Source organism: Mustela nigripes, chromosome 5 (genome assembly GCF_022355385.1).
Source record: "Mustela nigripes isolate SB6536 chromosome 5, MUSNIG.SB6536, whole genome shotgun sequence".
NCBI lineage: Eukaryota > Metazoa > Chordata > Mammalia > Carnivora > Mustelidae > Mustela > Mustela nigripes.
Genome location: NC_081561.1, coordinates 133,475,720 through 133,481,719, shown reverse-complemented (window position 1 = coordinate 133,481,719; position 6,000 = coordinate 133,475,720).

The following is a 6,000-nucleotide window of genomic DNA, read 5'->3' as shown; positions in this document are numbered from 1 at the left end:
CACCTCCCCTAAATTACTTTAAGCCTGGGAAATAAGCCCTCCAAGCTAGCTTTAAAACATAGTCTCCTACCACCAACTTCTTTAAAAACTGCTATCTGGAGAAATCTGCATGCATTTCCTTTCTAAAAATGTAAATCCTTCAATCTGGCTTCTAGTGACACTTAGGTTTCCCATTTTTTTCCCTCTCTCTCTCTCTCATATATACTTCCTTTGAACTGTCTGCAGGAAAATAGAGCCATTGTTTCAAAAAATGAATAAAATAAAATATAGGGATATCTTTTAGTCTATCTAACTTTTTAAAGTCTATTTTGACAAAAAAAATATTTGCTTACTCTGTTCAGTGTCACAAGATTAAAGGTAAAAATTGCAGCGAGATTTTAAGCTTCAGCATGTCTACGCTCATCACTCAATAGTTTAAATTATTATAATGTGGCATTTTGAACATTTCAAATAATTAAAAGAAGTATTAAAATGTTGTATTTTGAGCTTCGTCACACGGCCCATAATAATTGCTGGGTATCTCTGGTCCCATTTGTTGATCTCTCTGAGCCTCGCTTCCTAATTTATGACAGGGCTGTAGCTTATATCTTCCTTACATCCTTACTGAATTGGTGTGCAATCGTGTGCAAAACTCTTGCTCTAAGGTTCTTAGTAAGATGGCTGTAGTTACCGTCACTAGCCAGTACGCTTTAACAACATCATGGCCTAAGTAAGAACAAAGCTGTGTTTTCATGAATTATTGCACATTTCATAAAATAAGTCTCATATTGGGGCTCCTTTTACCCCATTTTAAAAACACAACTCAGTTTGCAGAATTATTAAGTACTCTTTCATTCCCTATTTCTTCCCCTGGCATCCAAATTATTTTTTTTAAATCAAAAATGACCTCGCCTAAGCAGTGAATTCACAGAGGTCCTCTCATCACCTATAAAGACTTGTAGAAACACCCCTGGAGCAACACAGAAAGGCTATTTAGAAGTAGAGAAAACGTGTGTAAATTCTGGGAGCGACTCCTCTTGCGGGTTTCCCTGGGGAAGGCAGCTGTACACGCAGCTCGACTGGGCGCGGGCGGAGGTGTGGCTGCAAAGCCCGCGGACTGTCCAGCGTCCCCGCACCCGCGCCGCACTGCCCCCTGCTGGTCAGGACGTCAGCTGTGCGGGCGGCGCCCGGCTTGCTGGAATTGCACAATGCCCCGAACTCCAAAGGCGTCTTGTCTTCACCGGCAGTTCCCGGAGCTTAGCAACCGTCTGCCGATGACTGGTGGTTTACAACATCCCACACAAATGGTGTGTTATTTTAAGTCGCGCTGTGGCATCTGGGCTCTCTAGCCCCCCGAGACCACCACGTGTGTAACAGCCATACAGCAGCTGCCTGTGGGCCGCGTTAGCATCTGTCTCTCTCACGCGCCTTGTCCTGGAGGTTGAATTTTCCAACCACCACGCAGCCCGGAGGGGGCAATGTTGGAACAGCTCTGGGATCTCGCTGGAGCATCTCTCTGGGCCAAAGTTCACGGCTACGTGGGAGGTTCCTGCCGTTCTTGTGCTGGCTGCAGCTCTGTGCCTTAAGGTCTTCTGAGAGCACTGTGGTCTGGGCTCCATTCATGCATTTAGGCAGTTCCTCAAGTGTTTTGTGTTGTTGTTGTTGTTGTTGTTGTTTAATAAGATTTTGTTTATTCATTTGTCCAATAGAGAGGAGAGAGCAGAAGCTGGGGGAGCAGCAGGCAAAGGGAGAAGCAGGCTCTCCGTGCAGCAAGGAGCCTGATGTGGGGTTCGATCCCGGGACCCTGGGATCATGACCTGAGCCAAAGGCAGACGCTTTAACCCACTGAGCCACCCCGGCGCCCCTCCTCAAGTGTTTTTTGAATACCATGTGTGTGCCAGGCACTGTGCAAGAATCATGCACATACAACGAGCAGGGGACCCAACCCCGGCCCTCAAGGAGGGTAGCCTAGTGGGGAAGTCAGAGTAGTGATTTTTATGTTCTCTTCGTGTCTTCTAAGTGTGAACTACCCGAGGGCAGTATTCGATAACAGTAATGTTTTGAGTTGTTATTGCAATTTATATTTCAACTTTGATGAAAAGTTCTACGGATTCATCTTTCAAAATAATCACGTTGTCCTTTCTTCAGTCTTTTTTGTATCAGGAACAGAGCTTTGAATATATACAGTGTTCCAAGGATTCTCCCCAGAACTCTCATAAATGGCACGGATCCACCCTTCTGTCATTACAAGAAATTCCTTTGAGAGTGGGGGTGAAGGAGCTAAGAAGTCAGGATTGTCTGCATAGGAAGGCAATAAATTTATTTTACTGGATGTCTCTTATCCTGGACAAAATTAAACAGTGGTAAACAACACGTGCTGAAAAGTGAAAAGTAGAGAAGACTGACAAGATGTTCCCTCCACAGAGAAAGTTAGTTCCTGTTCCTATACTTTGTTTGAAAGAAAATGAAGGTGCCTAAACCACTGGGAACATTTCTTGTTCAGAATATAATTCCTAAATACATACCAAAATCACTTCTCATTGTTTAATTTGGAAAGTGTGAGCTAACTGAAATGTTTTTAGAAGCTTTTACCTTTTTTTTAACATCTTAATTTTATTTTTTCAGTGTTCCCAGATTCATTGTTTATGTACCACACCCAGTGCTCCATGCAATACGTGCCCTCCTTAATACCATAAGAAAATCCCCATAAAAACCAAAGCCTCAAAGGCCCATCTTAAAACATTAACATTTCCCTTAGGACCCGCCTTTAAAATTATGTGATCCTTCTATGGATCCCTCTCTAGACTTGGAGTTTTGGAGCTGATTATCTCCTACCTGTGGAAGGAGCCAGACTATGGAAATAGCTTCCTATCTCTTCCCCCATTGGGTCCATCCTCTTTGTCTTCCTAAAATGCAAATCCGGTTATTTAAAAAGAAAATCCTTCAGTGGCTGTGCACGGCCTGCAATGATCTCCCACCAGAGGAGGAACCTCCCGCTAGACTGAGTGTATGGGAAATGGGAGCACATCAGCGCCACCTCAAGGATTTCTCAAACCCCAACCCCCACCCCCACCCCCACCACACACGTGTAAGACATCATCACCTTCCCTCTTTCGAGTCCTTTCGGCCACCACATCCACATAACCCACCTGGTGAAAGTCACTGTCATGTTGGCTCGGCGATGAGCTGTCTCCCTCGGTTACACTAAAGCATGAAAAAGCCTGAGGAGCCCTCACTGCAGAATCAAGTCCCAATTCCTCAACATGGCATACAAAGTTCCCTTTAACATCCTCCTGGCTTTCCATTCCAGTCTCATCTGCAACCACTCCCCATTTCGCGCTCTATGGGCCAGCCACACCAGTCTGGGTAAGTTCTTGAACAAGACCTGGTTTTTCAGACTCGTGTCTTGTATCATTTCAGACTTGTGTCCATTTACCCAGAATTCCTTTCTCCACTTACACAGTAATGATTTTCCATTTAACCTTTAAGAATCCGGGTGGCTATCTTCCGCCAGAGCCCATTCCTGGATTCTAGGACCAACTGGGTGTTTAGACAAAATATCTGAGCTCCTGGACTCACCTCCCCCTAGCTATTCCAGCTAAAGCTGGCCACATCTCAGTTATCCGTAACGCCATTCTTCCGGCTGACTTCTCACCTCAAAATTCAAGTCTTTGTTACAACCTATGAGGGCACGTGCGATCAGATCTCGCTTCCCACCATCCTCCCTCTCGCACTCCGCTCCAGCCACGCCGGCCTCCTATCCCTGAAACACACTGAACACCTACTGAAAAAAGTTGGATGAATGGTAATGTCACTAAAGAGGAGGCCGAAATCCTAGCCAGCAAGAGAATAGGGTTGTCATCAACAGCAACAAGCCGGTTTGCTCTGCGGGGCTGCAACCAGGCTCAGGAATTGGCAGCAGGTACCTCTGACGGGGAACGCAGCTGGACGTGGAAAGTGGGGCCACGGCAGGCAGAGCGTACTCGGACTCCAGCCCAAGATGAGGTTTTGACTCCCTAGAGACACCGAGAAGAGGGATTCTGGTTTAAAGACATAGCACAGCTGACAGTGGACATGCTGTACTTAATCAGAGGGTAAGGGGGACCTCTAGCTCCCTTCCTGCATGACTTTGAGAGCACGAGCAGTCTGGCCTTTTAAGTACCTCCTTCTGCAGCCTCCCTCCACTGAGGTCACCAGGGAAGACAATGAAGACTTCTTCTGGTTCCCGTTGCTCTGTGCAGGGGAAGACTCAGTAATATTTAGGAAGTCATGGAGCCATGCCCTCACAATTCTGAGGAAAAGTGATTTCCAACCTACACTTGTTGGTTAGATCAAGTGAAGGAGAGAACAAACAGTTTCTTCAGCTATGCAAAGGGGCAAGATATTTACTGCTCATGCGTTCTTCTTCGGAAATCGCAGGAAATATATGTTCCACTAAGATGAGATATTAATCAAGAAAAAGGAAGCACGGGGCTCAGGAAACAGAAGATTTGGCCAACAAAAGGCATTGAGAATCCTTAGAATGATGGGGAAAGGAGATCTGAGGACAACCAACATAGGAGGAGGGCTGATCCCAAGAACAAGAAGAACCACCTAATTACATAGAAGTGATTGAACAGAGTGAAGAGATTCCCACGCATATCGGAAAAGTTTGAGGATAAAATGAAACGGGTTGGCAACTAAGCAAATGAAAAAAAAAAAAAAAAAGAAATAGTCCTCAACTTTGGGGAAACCAAAGTTCTGCATGAAAGGAAGTAAGACGGTATTCTACGTGGCTAACCGGCAAGTCCTGTTGACCGTAATTACGGCATGTAAATACCGAATACTGATGTAACCGAAACTATGGTTGCTGTGTTGGAAAGTTAGGGGTAAATGAAACAGGTGTGAAGAGAGGGGAGATGGACAGAGAGCTAAATCCTCTTCTTCCCTGGTAGGAAGATTTAGACTTTACCGTAAACAAGGACATCATGGACACAACAGCTAAGGCGATCAGAAATTGGTTACTTTCAGAAAGCACAAGTGTAGAGTGAGGAAAGGAGTGGCAGGAAATGTTTAAAAATACAAGCCTTTTAGATTTTTTCGATCATGTATGTTTATAACTTAGGGGAAAAAATCCAAAACCACAAAAGACACCCCTAAAACAAAGAGAGGGAAAGTATATAGCCAAGAAGAACAAGAAAGTCCTAATGCAACTTGGGCCTTTAATGCCTCACATGATGTCTTGTTTAACAGAGCTTGAACCTATTAAAATAGAATGTCTAAAAATTAAATATTTAGACTATGTAGTAGACTGCATGATTTCTCAGTCATTTCCTGAGAAATGTCAGTAGCTGATTAGCGTTATAACATAAAGCAGATATCTAGCTGAAACATTGCTTGAAAAGTATGTTATCTTTGCCAGTGAGCTAAATAAGCTGCAGAAACTGACCTCTTCTCAATATGGACATAAAGACCGGAGAATCTAGCAGATGGGCTTTGCCAACAGAAATGAAACAAGCGCAGGGATAAGCACAGACAGGAAGTGGGAGAGAGCAAAGTCCTCCCTTGCTGGAGACTCTTTCCCCCCTTGCACATTTTGGACACTCAACCAGATCATCTCAAGTTCCTTTTTTAGCACTAAAGTTCAAGTTAGACCTTCACAAGTACCACCCTAACCCCCTTTATTTCCTGAATTAATAATCTATGGCATAGGGTACCTGGCTGACTCGGTCGGTTGAGTGTCTGCCTTTGGCTCAGGTCATGATCCCAGAGTCTTGGGATCCAGCCCCACAAGTGGGCGCCCAGCTCAGCAGGGAGTCTGCTTCTTCCTGTCCCTCTACCCCTCCCCACGCTCATGTTCTCTCTTTCTCTCAAATGAATAAAATCTTAAAAAAGAAATCTATGGCATAGATGGCCATATGTCCTAGTGTTTCCAGAACAGTCTTGGTCTATATCTGTTGTTTGTTTCTCCTTCAACTCTTAAAATTGCCTAGTTTAGATGATAAATTATATGGTCCTTCTACCCATGATCATATCCATTTT